Source organism: Sarcophilus harrisii, chromosome 2 (genome assembly GCF_902635505.1).
Source record: "Sarcophilus harrisii chromosome 2, mSarHar1.11, whole genome shotgun sequence".
Taxonomy (NCBI): Eukaryota; Metazoa; Chordata; class Mammalia; order Dasyuromorphia; family Dasyuridae; genus Sarcophilus; species Sarcophilus harrisii.
This window is the reverse complement of record NC_045427.1, coordinates 261,297,027-261,316,910: the sequence shown is the minus strand read 5'-3', so window position 1 is coordinate 261,316,910 and position 19,884 is coordinate 261,297,027. Positions and strand designations below refer to the sequence as shown.

At 37.6% G+C, this 19,884-nt stretch overlaps 1 pseudogene; it reads right to left on the bottom strand.

Moving 5' to 3' along the window:
• Positions 1-278: 278 nt before the first annotated feature.
• Positions 279-1,991, bottom strand: LOC100929528 (annotated as a pseudogene).
• Positions 1,992-19,884: the final 17,893 nt, after the last annotated feature.

Sequence of the window (19,884 nt, the reverse complement as noted above, 5' to 3'; positions counted from 1 at the left end):
AAGTTGTTGCTGTTTAATTGTTTTTAAGTTGGATTAGTGAAGGAATGACTTTAAAAGGACTACCTGAATACTTACTATATGCCAGACACTGTGCTAAACATTGGAGATAAGAGATACAGGTCTTGCCTTCAAGGAACTTACATACTAATAGAAGAAGAAATATATATAAGGATGTTGTTGCTGAGGAAAAGAGGGTTAGTTTATAGTTGTGGGGGATGTCACAGGGATAGTAATTGGGGTAGTTTTGTTATTTAGTTGTTTCTTTTTTTCTTTTCTTTTGGAATTAAGTTTTTATTTACAGGACACTGCAAGACAGGAAATTCCACATAGAAATGAGGACCCTATTGAGGACAGAGGTTTCATACAGTATGGACACAGTTCAAACTGTTCAAGTATGCATGAGTGCTACATTAAAAGTCACATTTAAAAAAAAAATCTTAGTGGAGAGACAGTAAGACAAAATTATACCAACAACAAGGCATACAAGACTTGAAGGTTTGACTGTAAAACCTAAAAGTTAAAGGTCCCAGGTGTGCCATCTTGAATCTGGAAGTTATAGCCATCAGAGATAGATTCTGGTACAACATTTTGATCTTCCTCTGCAGAGAAATATTTTTCAATTAAGCTGGAGGAAGCTTTATATACCATTTCATTTTCATGGGACTGAAGTGCTTCAATTCTGTCTATCCTGCCACATTCTTCAATTGGGATACAAAGTTTTTCAGTTTCATTTAGTTTTTCAGCAGCCAGAAAAATATTTGAAATTGCATCCAAAATAACCAGGACTATTTTGCTGTCTTTTGCAGACAAGGGGTTGATTAAGGATTCCAGAATTTCATTTTGGACAAATAGACAATCTGTTCAATTGTTCCACCACTGGTATAGTTTGTCAGAGCTCATATAGCTTCTTTCTGTGACTTAAAGTCTCCCTCTGACAGAATTCCAACCAAGGATGGAACTAGTCCATGATTCACAACTTGCTGTATTTGGTCCTGATGGCCAGCCGTGATGTTTGACATGGTCCATGCAGCCTCCTTCTGGATATTGGTTTTGGGGTGAGTAAGCAGGCTAGGAAAGACAGCAAGCACTCCTGAATCTATTACAATCTGAGTTTGTTCATTTGTCCCAGTGACAATGTTTCTTATAGCCCATAAAGAAGGAGTCACTATTGGCAATTCAACAGATCCTAGATGATGTTTGACTAGTTGTCCCACAACTCCTGTTTTCACAACTACTTCAATCCTGTCATTTGAGCCATCTGTGATATAGGAAATAGTCCAACAGGTATCTGCCAGAACTTCTGGATCATCATGATGCAAAAGGCGAACTAAGGTTGGAAGAATTTGCTCAATAGCTTCTATTAGGGGAGCAGGATTCTTGTTGCGACAAAGATTTGAAAGTGTCCAAGTAAGATTTCTTAAGTAACCACATGCTAACGATGATATATCAGGAACTGCAAGAAGAGCTAAAAGAGGGTCTATTGCACCATACTTGACAACTAAGTCTCTGTAGGCTGAACCATCCATCACCTGCAATGTTTCCCAGAGCCTGTACAGCCTGCTTACTGCTGTGAGCCTGAGGAGAGGCCAACAGGGCTATGAACACAGGTATGACTCCTCCATCTACCACAGCCTTGGTTTGGTCTGATGTCCAGAAGCAATGTTAGTAAGTGCCCAAGCAGATTCAAACTTATTCAGTTGTTTCAACTGTACCTATTTGTAATCCTATTTGGAGTTTTCTTGACAAAGTGTTTTGCCATTTCCTACTCCAGCTCATTTTACAGATAAGAAAATTGAGGCAAACAAGGGTGAAGTGTCTTAACCTAGGATCAAATAGCTAGTAAATATTTGAATTCAGGAAAATTTGAATCAGAAAGAATTTCTGACTCCAGGCCCAGCACTCTATCCACTGTAGCACCTAGCATCATTGATTACTGTGCCCAGAACAAGAGATGAAAAGGGGAAATTGTTCATGTGCAATGCCATGCACATGGTTTGGGTGGACAGCTGGATACGATATGAAGGTGAAGTGTGGTTTAGAGTCTGGGATCATCTAATGGGCTCAGTAAAGCCAGTTGGCACTCAGTCATTAATCAAGAAAGCTGAGCTTCAAGTCTCACATTTCAAAATGAGTAGATTAAATTCTATAGAGACTGAGGACATGGATTCTGGAAGCCCAGATTCAGGTTGGAGAAAACTAGTCCAGAAATAGAATATGGAGATAAGTTTTGCCTGATTTCACATGTATGATACTGTTGCTTTCTCAAGGCATAGAGGAGGAACAGGAAGGAGGAAGAGAATTTGCAACTCAAAATTTTTTTTAAATGAATTAAAAAAATTTTTTGTATGAAATTGAAAAACATTTAATGAAATAAAAATAAACTTTAAAAAGGGGGAATAGCAAGTCAGTGGTGACAGGCAGAAGGCTTGCATGGTTAGCTAAATTGAATTTGAAAGTAAATACAAGATATTCGGAAAGGTTGGAGGGGATGGGAATAAAATGTCAGACCTCCCCTCCCTCAAAACAAACAAACAAACAGCACTTGATATCTTCCTCAGGCCTAACTAGCAATAATTGGTACAATTTGGAAGCTACTAACTGATCCACTAGAGTGAGCTCTTCCTTCCCCAGGACCACAATGTCCTTGTTCTGGGGGGTCTTCTCTCCTCTTTCCTGTCGAGGGTGCTTTGGGTTCCTCCTACCCTCTGAGTAAAATTCTAGCTCTAACAACCTATGATCTCGTGAAATCTCTAAACCCAGTCAGACTGTGGTTTGGAGCGGTGCCAGAGAGAGCGAAGCAAAGAGAAAAAGGGGAGGACTTGGCCAAGAAGCTGGGAAAAGCGCCATTTGGCTTTCTTTAACTAAACTCCTGCAGCCTTGCTGCCTCCTGGTGGAGATGAGGCAATACTGACAGTGCACTTGGAAGACTGGCTGGATAGCAAAACTGATGGAAATGGTGATTTTGTGGAAGGAAGCAAAAACTCATTAAGTGTTTACCATGTGCCTGTTACTGTGTTAGAAAAAGAGACACAGTTCCTGCTCTCAAAAAGCTCACATTCTATTGGGAGAAAAATAGAAAGGATGAAGAAATAGATGAGTAGGGGAGAAAAAGGGGAGGAGAGAGAGATAGACAAGAGACAGAGAGACAGAGACAGAGAGAGACACAGAGAGACAAGAAAGAGACAGAAAGAGAGAGAGAGACAGAGAGAGACAGAGACAGAGAGACAGACAGTCAGAGACAGAGGTAGAGGCAGAGACAGACACACAGAGACAGAGACAAAGAAAGAGACAGGCAGACAGACATACAGAGAGAGAAGTGGACAGGTGAATAGATAAATGAACAGATAAATAAGTAGGAAGATAAATAGATTGATAGGTGGATGAATGGATATATGGATAGACAGGTTGGTAGGTAGTAGATAGGTGGATGAATGGAGAGATAGGCAGATAGATATATAGATAGATGGGTGGATAGATAGAACATTTATTAAGCAGTTAGAATGTGCCAGGTGTTTTCCACAATATTAACAAACAGCTAAATACTAGGAATACAAATGCAAATAAAAAGACCATTTCTACCCTCAAGTGAAGTGTGTTCAAATGAGGGAAAACTACACATAAAGGAGAGCTGGGAAGCAGGGGTGGAGGCGAAATAGGTAAGGGAGAGTTTCATGGATTTAGAAACATCTGATTCCACTCCCTCATTGTACAGATAAGGAAACTAAGATGTGAGGTACCCAAAGTTACAGAGGGAGCAAACCGTGACCCAGAGCCGGGATTGAAACTCAAGTCCTCTGAATTCCAAGTCCATTGCTCTTTGTCCTATACCAAAGCAGCTGCCTGCAGGTGTTATAGAAGAATGATAAAGAATCTCCTTCTCCCATCCTTTCCAGCAGGTGGCATATGAATTCCTGGAGCACAGAGATGATTATATCCAATGCACATGCGCAGGACACATGTGTCTCCTGCTTAGTAATTGAAAATTGGTCCTCTTGATGGGTAGTTTGTCCCCTTATTAGAATGTAAGTGCCTTGAAATCAGGGGCCACTTTTATCTTTTTCCTCAGTGCTTAGCACAGTGCCTGATACATAGTAGAGGTTTAGAGAATTCTTTTTTTCCTGATTGATGCTTTGCAGCAAAAAAAAATTAAAAAGGGGGAGGGGAAGAATTTGGTAAAACTAACCAATGTATCAATAGTAAAACTAACCAACACGTCAATCCAATCTGACATACAGTGTTCCACACATATAGCCCCTTCCATTTATAAATAAAGAAGGAAGTTGACTTTCTTCTCACTTTTTTGATGCCAAAGTTGAGGTCTTTGATTTCAGTTTGTTTTGCTTTTGTTCTTTACATTTACATTGTTATAGCCATCATGTGCATTGTTTTTGCAGTCTGATTACTTCCTTTGCATCACTGCATGTATTGTTCTGTTTTCTTCCTATTCAACGTTCTTTTGGCAAAATGGTATTCTATCATATTGGGGAATTACAATTTGTTTAGTTATTCTCCAATTGATTTTACCTGTTTAAATTATAATTTTATCTTTTAAAAAGGTAGCTTTGTATCTAATTTCATGGTAGTTGGCAGAAAAGTGCAAATGCAGTGGTATTGAATTTTAGCAATATTGAGGAAATATGGCAGAGTATAAAGAGGGTTGTATTTGATGTTAAACCAGATCTAAGATCAAGCCATGCCTCTAGCACTACATTCCTTATCTGTAAAAATGAAGATAACAACAATTGTAGAATCTACCTTACAACATAAACACACACACACACACACAAATCAGAAGAATTCATAGCATAACAACCTTAAAAACCTTAGTCTTCACACCTAGAAAATTGGCAAAGATAACAAAAGATGGGAATAGCCAATGTTGGTGAGGCAGTAATGCATTATTGTTGGAACTATGAATCCAACTAAAGCAAAACAATTTGGGATTATGCAAATAAAGTGATTTTGGTGGTGTCCTTTCACCCAGAGATTCCACTATTTTAGCTTGTATCTCAAAAAGGTCATTGATAAGAAAGTCCCCACACAAATATTTATAGCAATATTGTTTTTGGTATGGTAGCAAAAAATTAGAAACTAAGTAGAAGTCCAACAATTGTGAATAATTAAACAAATTAAGGTGCATGAATGTAATGAAATGTTATTGTACTGTAACAAAGGACGATTGTGACGAATACAGAGAAACATGAATGATTTCCATAATCTAGTATAAATTGAGCAGAACCAAGAAAAAAATATATATGACTACAAAAATGGAAAGAACAAGCACAAAACAATCAAAGGTTAATGTTTCAGAATTTTGAGAAGTTAAGATATGACCCCAAAGAAGAAATATGCTAAAATACTCCTAGTCCCATTCCTTTGTATATATGCACATATACAAGTATGGGACATTACAAATATTTTTGGACTTTATTGATATGTTGATTGATTTTGCTGATTTTTTTCCTATCTTCCTGTTTTTTTCTTTAAAAATATTATTTGTGGTGGCAAAGAACTGGAAATTAAGGGGATGCCCATCAGTTAGGGAATGACTAAACAATTTGTGATATAAGATTGTGATGGAATATTTAAGAAATGCTGAGTAGATTGATTTTTTTAAATTTTTTTTAAATAACTTTTTATTGACAGAACCTATGCCAGGGTAGTTTTTTACAACATTATCCCTTGCACTCACTTCTGTTCCGATTTTTCCCCTCCCTCCCTCCACCCTCTCCCCAAAGATGGCAAGCAGTCCTATACATGTTAAATAGATTGCAGTGGATCTTGGATACAATATATGTATGCAGAACCGAACAGTTTTCTTGTTGCTCAAGGAGAATTGGATTTAGAAAGTATAAATAACCCGGGAAGAAGAACAAAAATGCAAGCAGTTTACATTCATTTCCTAGTGTTCTTTCTTTGGGTGTAGCTGCTTCTGTCCATCCTTGATCAATTGAAACTCAGTTGGATCTTGTCTTTGTTGAAGAAATCCACTTCCATCAGAATACATCCTCATACAGTATCATTGTTGAGGTATATAATGATTTCCTGGTTCTGCTCATTTCGCTCAGCATCAGTTCATGTAGGTCTCACCAATCCTCTCTGTATTCGTCCTGCTGGTCATTTCTTACAGAACAATAATATTCCATAACATTCATATACCACAATTTACTCAACCATTCTCCAATTGATGGGCATCCATTCATTTTCCAGCTTCTGGCCACTACAAACAGGGCTGCCACAAACATTTTGGCACATACAGGTCCTTTTCCCTTCTTTAGTATCTCTTTGGGGTATATAAGCCCAGTAGAAACACTGCTGGATCAAAGGGTATGCACAGTTTGATAACTTTTTGGGCATAGTTCCAAATTGCTCTCCAGAATGGCTGGATGTATTCACAATTCCACCAACAATGTATCAGTGTCCCTGTTTTCCCACATTCCCCTCCAACATTCTGCATTATCTTTCCCTGTCATTCTGGCCAATCTGACAGGTGTATAGTGGTATCGCTGAGTAGATTGATTTAAGAAAATCATGGAAACATTGTAGGAAATAATGAAGAAAGAAATGATCAGAACCAAGAGAATGTGGTATATAGTAACAGCAAAATTGTTTGAAGAATAAATGTGAAGAATTAAGTTATTCTCAGTATGACACTCAATCACCTATGAAAGAAGATATTATTCACCTCTAGTGAAAGAATTGGTAAATAGAAAGTATGCACAATATGATCTTATGTATATTATATGTCTACTTGTGTCAAATGATGTCCTTTCCTAGAGTAGGGTGGGAAGGGAGGAAGGAAACAGTTTGCAACTTAACATTTAACAAATAAATAAATAAATACTATTTGTTATATAGGATGGCTTTCTGGGAAGGATAGGAAGAGGGATATTAGGAGAAATTTTGGTGGTATAAGAAAAATATTGATAAAAACATATTTTACAAAAGATCTATCTCACAAGGTTGTTGTTAATGTGACTAGAACAATCAAAGGAGGCCCCCTGATCTGCTTTCCTGAGATATCTTTCATGGAGCCAACAGGGTGTGAATGTCCAGCTCTGTGGGAAGTGTCCCAGTGTAGAACATCATGGGATAAATAAATATCAAATCCGAGGCTGCATTAATGGAAGCCAAACATTCTTTATTAATGAGGCGATATTTCAATATACTCTGCTCTGATTCAATCCTGCTGGGTATATAAGGCCAATTTTGGGAACTGCATTTTAAAAAAGAATATTTATAAACTGAATTGTTGTAAGGAGAACTGCCTAAGATGTTGAGGCTGTGCCATATGAATATTGGTTAAAGGACATGGAAATGTTTGGCCTCCAGAGGACAAGAGTGAAGAACAAATCATTATCTTTAAGTAATCAAAAGACTGTCATGTGTAAGAGAGATTCAATTTGTTTGATTTAGTTTGGATTTTGTTTGTTAGATTAGAAACACAAGCTAGGAGTGGCAGTTGCAAAGAGTTAATCAGTTAGATTAGGCCCTTATTTTGTTCCAGACACTATGCTAAGTACAGGGAATACAATTGTCCTAGAGAATATAGTGCATTCTCTTTCATTGGAGACCTTCATGCAAACACTAGATGGCTACTTGCTGCATGTATTGTGGTGGGAATTCCTTTTCCCATAGGTTGAACTAGATGGTAATCTATGTCCTTTCCAACTTTAAATTCCGTAATTCTGTGATACTTGCAGGTAAAGTGTATTGAAAACCTTAAAGTATGCTATAATATTGTTGTTATTGTCATTCTTATTATTATTATTATCCTGCCTCAGGAACTCTCCTCCCTGGTTCCCAGTTCTGGCTACCCCAGAAGATTTCATATGAAATGGAAGACTGAAGTGTGTGAAAATCTTTGGAGGTGGGAAGCATGGGGAGCAGTGTGTTTTGTATATGTGTATGTGTATTGGTGGGGGGAATCTCTGATGCACCTGGTGTCTAATAGGTACACTGCTTAGAGGCTAAGAATCAAAGGTAGATTCTTAGGACTTACAAGCCACTTAGTTATCTAACCTAGCTTTAATCACTGAATTAACTTAACAAATCTCAGTCAACCTGAGACTATTAAAAACCATAACTTAAAATGGCCATTGCATCCAGAGCCATCAACATTGGTTCTGGTCTATATCTGACCACTGGACCCAGATGTCTCTGGAGGTGATTTTGCACAGCCTTCTTTCACTTAACTCCAGTTCACTTGCATCATGTCCCTGATGTCATGGTCCTCTTCAAGAACAAAGGACAAACAACAACAACAACAGCAATCCAACTTGCTCATTTTACGGAGGAGGAACTGAGCCCCAAAAAGGGCAATCACTTACTTAGAGGCTTACAGAGAGGGTACCCAGAGAATAATCGACAGAGCCAGTATTCAGATCCAGGTCCTTTGAAGCCAGACACAGACTTCTTTCCACTGCTCTACAATTATTCTTTCCACTGGGGAAGAGGTTCAGTTCTATTCAAGACATGTTTAAGCATCTACTGCGTCCAGAGCATTGTGTAAGATGAGAATAGAGATACAATTTTTAAATAAGACACTGAAGTCTGTCTTCATGGAATTCCTAGTTTTGTAAGGAGATTTAACATTATACAGGTGACTTTGCTGTTTGACTGACTATGGCGCAGTGGATAGGATATAGAGCCTGAAGTCAAAAAGGCCTGTTTTCCAGAGTGTGTGATCCTGAGCAAGTCACTTAATTTTGTTTGCCTCAGTTTCCTCATCTGTAAAATGAACTGGAGAAGGAAATGGCAAGTATCCTCCAGTATCCGCTCCAGTATCTCTACTATGAAAACCTCAAATGGGTTCATAAAGAGCCACACATAACCGAAAACAACAACAAACTCAACTACTTGGATGACTCTATTGTCTCATCAATGTTGATGGTAGGTACCCCAATGCAGAACTTCATGGGTTAAATAAGTATCAAATCTTAGGCTGCATTAATGGAAGCTAAATAGGCAATATTAAGGAGGTAAATTCTCACTATACTCTGCCCTGGTCCAATTCTGTTGGGTATATTGAGGTCATTTAAAAAAAATTTTACAGCTTTTTATTTTTCAAAATACATGCAAAGATAGTTTTCAACATTCACCCTTGCAAAACCTTGTGTTCCAAATTTTTCTATCTTTTCCCCACCCCTTCCTCTAGACAGCAAGTAATCCAATTTAAGGTAGACATGTACAATTCTTTTAAACATATTTCCACATTTATCATGCTGCACAAGAAAAACCAAATCAAAAAAGGAAAAAAAGGGTGGGGCACCTAGGTGATTTGTTGGATAGAGCACCAGCCTTGAAGTCAGGAGGACCTGAATTCAAATTTGATCTCAAACACTTAACTCTTCCTTAGCTGTATGACCCTGGGCAAGTCACTTAACCCCAATTGCCTCAGCCAAAAAAAAAAAAAAAAAAAAAAAAAGGGAAAAATTGAGAGAAAAAAGCACAGAAACAACAAAAAGGTAAAAATACTATGTTGTGATTCACATTCAGTCTCCGCAATCCTCTCCCTGGATGCAAATGCCTCTCTCCATCACAAGTCTATTGGAACTGGCCTGAATCACCTCATTGTTAAAAAGATCTAGATCCATCACAGTTGATCATCGCATAATCTTGTTGTTACTGTGTATATTGTTCTCTTGATTCTATTCACTTTAGTGAATATTCTATTAGTTAGTTCTATTCACTTTTTTTTTAGTTAGTTCTGTTCACTTTTTTAAGTTATTCTATTAGTTAGTTCTATTCACTTTAGCATCAGTTCGTGTAAGTCTCTCCAGGCCTTTCTGAGAATCCTCCAGTTGATTGTTTCTTATAGAACAATAATATTCCATTACATTCATACACCATCACTTATTCAGCTATTCCCCAATTTATGGATATCCCCTCAATTTCCAGTTTCTTGCCACTACAAAAGATCTACCACAAACATTTTTGCACATGTGGGTCCTTTTCCCTTTTTTATGCTCTCTTGGGGATACAGATTGAGGTAAATTTTGAGATCTTCATTCTAGGAAGACATTAACACTCTATGATCTCATCTATGTCAGTACTCCTGTACTCAGATGGCAACTCACTCATGCCCTCTTAACATGTTTGTCTCATCCGTGTTTTTTAATAAATCCTCCACAAAGGGTCTACTTAACATGCTGTGGACCTTCTGTAGAACAAAATATCATCCCAGTGCCTGAGAAAGGCCAGTGAAAGTTCTGGGTGCAATACCAGCAAGGACAAATCATTTCTGACCAAGAGTATAAAAAACAAAACAAAACAAAACAAAAAAACTCGTTCAATCCAAAGTCTACTTAACCTTATTTAGAACAAATTTATTTTTCCTAGCATTTTATTTTTCCAAATATATGTGAAAATAGTTTACAACACTCATTTTTGTAAGAATTAGTGTTCTAAATTTTTCTCCCTCCCTCCCTTACCTCCTCCCTCCCCAAGAAAGCAAGCAATCTGATATAAGTTATATTTGTACAATCCTTTTAAACATATGTCTATATATGTCAGGTTGTGCAAGAAAAATCAGGCCAAAAGAGGGAAAAACCATGAGGAGGAAACAAAGTGGAAATATATGCTTTGATCCACATTCAGTCTCCATAGTTCTATTTAGAACAAATTTAATGATCAGCTGTTTGGTCCACTGATTCCAGATCCTTTAAATTAACTTCATATCTTAAGCTCTTAGGAACACTGGAGATTTTTGTGTGCCTGTGAGGGAGCGCAAAACTGTGTTATTCATTTATTCTTCTTTTGACAATAAACTATTAAATACACAAAACATTGTTTGCAGTATTGTCTTTCATACAATTGCTAGTGGTCCTATTAAAAGCTATAGACCATAAAACCATAAAAAAAGTCTTCCTGGAGGAGGTAACATTGAGTCAGACTTTAAAGGACAGACAGGAATTCAACAGACTAAGAAGGGAGAATGGGGAAAGTAGAAATGGCATAAATTACTGGCTTTGTCTAACTAGGGCAAGCAAGTCAGATCTGGGCCTCCGTCCAGTGCTGTTTTTATTACTCAATGCTGCCTTTTAGGAAGATGGCAACTGGATCGTTGATTTCCTTGTTAGAGGGAACTCCCAAGGAGGAAGAGCATCTTCCTTGAAATCTATAGTCTTACAGATCACTGAGAGGTGTCCAAAGTCAAATAGTAGGTGCCAGAGGCAAGACTTGAACTCAGGTCTTTGTGGTTCCAAGGCCTGTTCCCTATCTATTATATGACACATTTTTCTAAGTTGTTTTTGTTTATTTCAGTCATGTCCAAATCTTTATGATTCCTTTTGGGGAGTTTTCTTAGCCAAGGTACTGGAGTGTTTGCCATTTCCTTCTCCAGCTCATTTTTACAGATGAGGAAACTGAGGCAAACAAGGCTAAGTGACTTGTCTAGGGTCACACAGCAACTAGTAAGTGTCTGAGGTCAAATCTGAATTCAGGTCTTCTGGATTCCAGGCCTGGAGCTCTATCCAAAGCAGCAGAAAATATGGAGCTTGAGAAAGAGCCCAGGTCTTATGGAAGTATTGGCTGAAGCCATAGGAATGGCAGAGAATGTGAAGTGAAAAGAGAATCAATTAATCTCCCAACAAGCATTTGTTAAAGACTTACTTTAGGTTAGGCACTGTATTAAGCCTAAGACAAAAGGGAAACAGTCCCTGCCCTCAAAGGGCTTATGCTGTAATGGGAGAGAAAACATGGATAGGTACAAATATATACAGACTATATTCAAAATGATTACAAGACAGTAGCTGGGAGGACAAGGAAATTGATGCATTCAGAGCATTTGCCAAAGAAGGAAATCTATGTGAACATTTCAGGAGGAAAATCAATTAAATTTGACAAGTATTTCTTAAGTTCATACTAGGTACCACGCTCTCCTGCTTTGGAGGAGCTTGTGTTCTGCTGGAAGAAAACATTATGTATGCCAAGAAGAAAATATGAGAAAATGAACAAATACATATGAGTATATATGTATGTATACATATATGTATATAGTACCCATAAACTATATGTAGTGTGTATGTATGTATATGCACACACATACATGGATAATAATTTCAGAGACCAGAAAGTATTAACTGTTGAGATGATTAAGAAAGGTCTTTAGTGGAGAGAGGAGGAGGATCTTGAACTGGGCCTTTAATGGAGCTGAGATCTCCAAGGTGGGAGTAGGGTAGTGGTTCTTAAACTTTTTTTCTTAGCATCTTTATATTATTTTATTTTTAATATGTATATTTATTTAAAACAAATGCAAAATAAGAAAAAAATAAAATAGGAAAGAAAGAAATGGAAAAACAAAACAAAACAAAATTGTCATATGCCCAACAGAACATTAGGGAGGATTCTAAATATGTAACAATAAATTTTCTTTTGTTTTTTGCTGTGCACTTTTTACTTTATTCTTTTTTTCCCCTTTTCTCTCCCCACCTCAAAAAGGCTGCAGTTAAGGACAGATATAATCATGTGTGTGTATGTACTCATATGCACATGCATAGCTACATATACATAGACATACAGACTTATATACACACATACTTATACATCTAAGACAATATTAATATTGCTGACAATGTAGATTTCTCTCTTGATTGAATCTTTTTAAAGTTTGACTTTGTCTAGGATCAAAAATTACTAACCCTTTTTTTTCCCCCTGAGGCATTGGGATTAAGTGACTTGCCCAGGGTCACACAGCTAGGAAGCGTTAAGTGTCAGAGATCAGATTTGAAGTAAGATCCTCCTGAATTCAGGGCTGGTGCTCTATCTACTGTGCCACCTAGCTGCCCTCCTATTTTTTTCTAACAAATTCTACTCTTCACATTGTTAATATTTTTATGTATAGTATTTTATATTATTAAAAATTATTGAGGATCTATCTAAAGAATTTTTTGTCAGAGGTTTATCATATTAGAAATAAAAACTAATTTTGAATTTGTAGACCCTCTGGAAGGGTTTCAGAGACCCTCAGGATTCTCTGGACCAAATTTTGAGAACCATTGCCCTATAGGATAGAGATGTGAGATGAGGGAACATGATAATTATCCTAAGCCTTGGATATGTGGGGAGTGGGGGATGATAGCTGGTGCTAAAGCCAAGTAAGACTCTGATATTCTCAACCCATAGCACTCCTCTACCTCATCATAGGGCTTAGACTCCTTTCCTCCACTGCTTCCAACTCCAGCAGGTTACTTAATTGGTAGCTTCTTTCCTTTTCAAGACTACCCTTGATATTCATTTTCACCAGATTTTCACCTACACAGAGATTTTACAGACTGAAGTGAGCACACAGCGGCGAGAGTTGTCCTTATCCTGAACCTTTCCGGGCTGGGTATGAGGCATTTGGAGATTACCATCTGTGGCATAGTGAAAAGTGTGCTGGAATGATGTCAAATAACAGTAGGGAAAGGGACAGCTTTTCAGAAATAGAAGTGATAACAACATTGCCACAAGATGCTACTGAATTCCAGCGAATTGTAGGAACTAATCTTGGTTTCAGAAAAAAGAGGAGGAAATATATCTTCTTTTCTCCTAGTAAAGAGATAAGAATCTTCGGGTGTAGGATTCTATACATACTGTCAACTGTAATTATTTTGAAAGTTGTCTTTAGCACATTTTTTTTCTTTGTTACAGGAAAGGATTTAATAGGAAATGTTTCTGATGGGGAAAAAGGCAAAAATAAAAGTTATAAATTGAGTGTATTTAATAGCGGGAGTAGAAGGAAAAAATGAGTCATACTAGACCTGGAGTTTAGGAGAAATGCATTAACTATAACACTTGGACAAATCATTTCAATTTTTAAATTTGTTTTCCTCATCTGGAAAAATGAAGAGATTGGATGGATGATTTCAAAGTCCTTCCCAGCTCTGATATCCATAATAAAAAAAATTTTTAAGAAAATGATATTCCATAATTAAAATGTCAATCTAAAGATCAGCTAAGTGGTACAGTGTGCCAGCCTTAGAGTCAGGAGGACCTGAATTCAGATGTGGCCTCAGATGCTTTCTAGTAAGTTTTGGAGACAGGATTATAATGGAAGTCTTTTGATTCCAAGTCTGTCCCTCCTAGACCCAATACTCTTTGGCAATTCAAGGAATAGAGGTTGAAGAGCTGGAGAATCTCAAATACCAAGACAGATATTCTCAGAAATAAGACTTGTTGAGGTCAATAAAGGAGAAGAGACATTTGGAGAGAATTTTTCTAGAAGCTGTTTCCGATGGAGTTGGAGCTGGTTTCTGTCTAGTGCAGGAGACAGCATGAGTGGGGATCATCAAAAGAGCTGGTGGCGGTAGTGGTTTCTCAGTCTGCGCTTACTGTATTACAGGAAATCATCTCCTAAGAGTAGAAGTGAGATAAAAAGAGAAACTTTGTGGTTGTGAGTTTGTGTAACTCATGTTGTACCCCAAAAACATTTATGGAGATGGATTTTTAGAAGCTATTTCAAAGAGCATATGCCTGAATTCCTGAGATAACTCCCAAGGACACATTGAACTCAATGCTGAAGGAATTAACTTTGAGATAATCCTCTTGTTGGTCACTGAACAGGAAGAGCTATTCCTATCTCTCTCCTTTCTAAGCTTTGAATGGCCTGGTACAACTCTAAGGCATCTTTTGAGGGACAGTTTTCTCCATCCTGGCAGCATAGGCTGCTACTACATAGCAGCTAAAGAGGGAACTCATCCAGCCTGGATGAGCTGAACCCAGGTTTTGAGACTTATTTTGCTTTGTGTTTTCTCCTCTGAGCATAGGACACCAAACTGTGATATTGAGATCATGAGCAGCTTTGAAGGCAACTTTGGGAATATGAGAGAGCTCCTAGGTTCCTGTGCTAACTGCATGACAGGAAGCAGCCTTTTGAGTCTATAGTTGGAAGATCTTGGGTCCTCAGGGCCAGCTGCCCCACAGAGAGGCGTGCTTTCTACTTTCATTATAGTATTTCTTTGAAGAAGATAATCTGAGAGAAAGAAGAATCCAAGTCTTAGACTGGCTTGGCTGAAGCATGGACCATGAAGATATAGACATGAAGACCCAAAGGAAATCATTTAGAGGATGAAATGTAAAATGCTATTCAGCGATCATGAAAACTCTCTTGATATTTTAAGTGTCAACCTCTTAGGAGAGTATGATGGTAGTTATGTTACTGCTGCAGCTTGTTTAGATTTTTCTATCCATTCATGTTTGAGAGTATTGTATGTGTGAGAGAGTATTTTCTTTGATACAGAAGAAATAATCATCTAAGTGGGGCAGTGGATAGAGTGCCAGACCTGGAGTCAGGAAGACCTAACTCCAGTTCAAATAAAATACTTAGTAGTTCTGTGATTCTGAACAAGTCACTTTACTTTGTTTGCCCTAATTTCCTTATTTGTAAAGAAAGATAGGGTAAACCACTCCACTCTTAGCCAATGGAACCCCTCCCCCCAAAAGGGGTCACCAAGAATTGGATATGATTGAAACAACTGAATAGCAACAACAAATAGAAGAAATAAATAGCTGTCCAATACCTGATCTATATTATACCTTGAATACCTTCTTATACCCCTCTTTTGGACATGAGCAACATTTAATCTTTAAATAGTTTTCCTTAGGATTCTGAGGTGGGATTATAAAGAGCCAAAGAGAAAAAGAAGAAGGGGAGGCTGACCATTCTTTTAAGTGGTCAGATTCCCCTAATTCACTTTTGTGCTTGGGCCAAAGCTGAGAAGAAAGAAAGTGGAGAAAGAGATAGCTGAGATCCCAGCACTATGTAAATGACAGGTATTATTATAATTATGATATAAAATAATTGTTCTTTTCTTATTTGGTAGAATTCAGATAGAAACTATCCCGGGACATGTCATCATCCTATTAATATTATTTAAATTTGTTTTCTGTGGACTATTATAGAGGGAAATGCTTCTTGAAGTTGAAAAAACTTAAAAAAAAAAAATTCGATGAATTGCCTTAGAACAAGGCCCTGGGCTGAGTGTTGGCCTTTAGGCACTTGGAATAAACTTATTCATCCTAAGCATGTTAATCGAAAGGATATTGTCCCTCTGCTCTAAAGCTGGTTCTTCTGGTAATCATCCTTGTTACTTAGAGAATAACTTCCCTTTTCTGGGTTTCAGCTTCCTCATTTTAAAAATGAATGTATTATATTAAATTTTCTTTAAGGTCCCTTCTGCCTTAACATTCCATGATGCTAAAGGTTAGGGGCTTAATAAGCTCTCTACGAATGGGTGCATTTTTAAAGGAAAAGAAAATACCCAACCCAGAAGAATGATAAACAGTGGAATTTAGGTATCAATGTTGTGTGTGTGTGTGTATATGTATGTATGTGTATATACACACATATACATACATATATACATATATACATACATATAGACACACACACACACACACACATATATATATATAGTTTTTTTTTGGAGGCAGCAGTAGCTCTTTCTGATAGCCTGTAAGGTCCATTTTTTGATTGTTTGTTTTTAGACTAGTTAATTTTTTTTAACATTTGTATTTTTTTTTTAGCTTTTTATTTTCAAAATATATACATAGATAGTTTTCAACATTTCTCCTTACAAAACCTTGTGTTCCAATTTTTTTCTCCTTCTTTTTCCCCCACCCACTCCCTTAGATAGCAAGTAATCCAATATAGGTTAAACATGTGCAGTTCTTCTATACACATTTCCATAATTATCATGCTGCATGAGAGAAAATCAGATCAAAAAAGAGAAAAATGACAAAGAGAACAAAAAGCAAGCAAACAACATCCAAAAAGGTGAAAATATTAAGTCATGATCCACATTCAATCCCCACAGTGCTCTTTCTGGATGCAGATAGCTCTTTCTATCACGTCTATTGGATTTGGCAGAGAAAAGGCAGGGATCTGTGTGATGTGAGGCCAGAACTCTTAATCAGCTCGTTCAGCCTCCATTGTCTCAATCACTGAGGCTGAAACTCATAATCAGCTCAACCTCTCTGAGATTGTCTTGATTAGCATATCTTTATTCAATTCTGGAACTTGGTTAGCCAGATGGATTCCACCTAGTTCCTCCTTGATCTCTCCCTGACCTCTCCTCAACTACTCCCTGGTTCCTCCTCTTACTCCCTAAATCCCACTTTTATATCCCTCTCCTCTCCTGAGACCTTAAAAATCATGCTCCTTTCAAAGCAAAATGCTCATTCATTTATGACTGCCTTCATATTCTATTCTATTGTATTTATTTGCCCCTGTGTGCTATTCATCTGTCTATGTCATAGTCTCTCCATTTCTTGAACTGAATCTCTATTATATACTATTTTTGTAATATTCTTTTACAATTATGTTCTCTCAAATAGATTTCGTATTTCTACTCCATGTTACCACTTCTGGTACCTTTTTACCACTTTGGATGGGGGAGAGCTTAAACTATTGTAAAAAAGACCAAATACATACTTGGCATTGATCTATTTTCTAATCCTTAAGAGAGAAAATGGGAAAGAGGGACACTCCCAAACTATCTATACTGTCTTCATTAGGTAGGATGAACGATGACTGGGGAAGAAAAGACTTAGGTGGGAAGTGAAAAAGAAAAGTATACTCAATTTCTTAAAATGTGGTCCCATTTGAGGTCTGGTAACTGAATATGCAGGTTGCAAAATTATGATTTATGACCAGTAAATGTTTGATTTGTATACCTATTTTATATACACCTGAGATCATGTTAAAATTTCTCTGGTGAAAAGAAGTCACTAATGGAAAACATTTAAGAAGCTCTGGTTTACTATGTGCCAAGCACTTTGCTAAATGTTAGGGATATGAGTAGAAAAGCAAAATAATTTCTCCTCTTAGGGAGCTTATATTCTAAGTAAGGGAGACAATGCATAAAGAAAGCTTTAACTTTCTAAAGGCTGATGGAAAAGCCTAATGGTTCTTTCTGACATGAGGGATGATAAAGCCAAGGTATCCTTAGAATACAGCAGAAGGTCAGATGTCAAACCTATTGCTTCTAGGATCAAAAAATACAAAATGCCCTATTTGGAATTCAAAGCCCTTTGTAACCTACTCCTACCTTTCTTGTTTCATTCTTTCCTTACCTTTCCTCCTCAACATATACACTTTGAGCCAATGACACTGGCCTCCTAGCTGCCCCATGAACAAGACACTCCATCTTTCAGCATCAGGCTTTTCTCCACTTGTTCCTTATACCTGAACCTCTCTTTATCCTCTTCTCTGACTACTGATGTCCCTGGTTTCTTTAAGTCTCAACTAAAATCCCGCATTGTATAGAAAAACTTTCTTATACCCTCTTAATTCCAGTGTTTTGCCTCTGTTTGTTATTTTCTATTTATTCTGTATATAGCTTGCTTTATTTACATTTATTTCCGTGTTGTTTCCCCCATTAAGATTGTCAACTCATTGAAGTCAGGGACTGTCTTTTGCTTCTTTTTTTGTATCCGCTACACTTAGTTCAGTGCCTGACACATAGGATTTTCTTAATAGAGTTTACCGATTGATGTTAGAATATCCAAGGTCTGAAGGACATAGTGATAGAATCAATTACTGTAGCAGCAGTGACCCTTAGGGAGCAGTGGCTAGACAGATGGTAAGGTCCAAAATCCCACCATCCTACTGGAAGAATTCTAGTTGATGACTCCCTCCCAGGAAATGAAATTGCTTTCATCTGAATTGTCTTAGGATGATTCTGAAAATCACCTGGCAAGATAAGTATTGGACACTGAGATCCTTTCTCGAGCTGAACTGTCAAGCATTCAAATTCTACTGCACAGAACTTTTCACCCTAATGCGCTGGTCTCATTCTTTGAATGCCAAATGTGTGTTTGTCTAAAAGACTATTTTATGGAGACCTCACACGAGGCAAACTCTCACATAGATATCAGAAGAAGAGGTACAAGGACATTCTCAAGGTTTCCCTGAAGAACTTTAGAAGTGATTAGGAGATATAAGAGATACTAGCACAGGTCTGCCCAGCATGGCATGCCTGACTCAAAGAAGGCTTTGTGCTCTGTGAGCAAAGCATAATTGCATTAGCTCAAAAGAAATGTGAGATGTACAAATTTAGAAACTTCTCAACTTGAAATCTTTATATGCACCATTTGTGCCCAACCTATGGGCTACTATTCCCACTACTATTGATCTGATCAGCCACAATCAGACATACTATAACTTGACACGGACATGATGGCATCATTTTGGTCCTCTTGGGGAATGAAAAACAATAACCAACCCATCCTGTTTATCCAAGTGTGTAAGAGACCATGTTCCTAAGTAATAAGTGTTGGGAAGAGGACAGAGGTTCCAAGGATTGGAGTAGACCAAGCTTCTTCAAGTAGGGTAGGAATTAGAGGAAGGGGAGAGAGGGGAGAACTGGCACCTAGTTATTAAGGAGCTCCAAATCCCTCTTCTCTCTCCGCTTCCCCCTCTCCAAGACAGCAAGCAATCCCATATATGCCAAACGTGCAATTCCTCCAAACATGCTTCCATATTCATCATGCTGCACAAGAACAATCAGATCAAAAGAGAAAAAAACAGCAACAACAAAAGGAGAAAATACCATGCTTTGATCTATACTTAGCCTCCACAATCTCTGCATGCAGATGGCTCTTCCCATCACAAATCGATTGGAATTGCCTTGAATCAGCTTATTGTTGAAAAATGTCCATCATAGTTAATCATCACATAATCTTGTTACTTGTACAACATTCTCTTGGTTCTGCTCACTTCACTCAACATCAGTTCATATAAGGCTTTTCTGAAATCGTCCTGCTCATTATTTCTTACAGAACAATAATATTCCATAGCATTCATATACCACAACTTATTCAGCCATTCCACTCAGTTTCCAGTTCCTTGCCACTACAAAAAGGGCTGCCACAAATGTTTTTGAACATATGGATCCTTTTCTC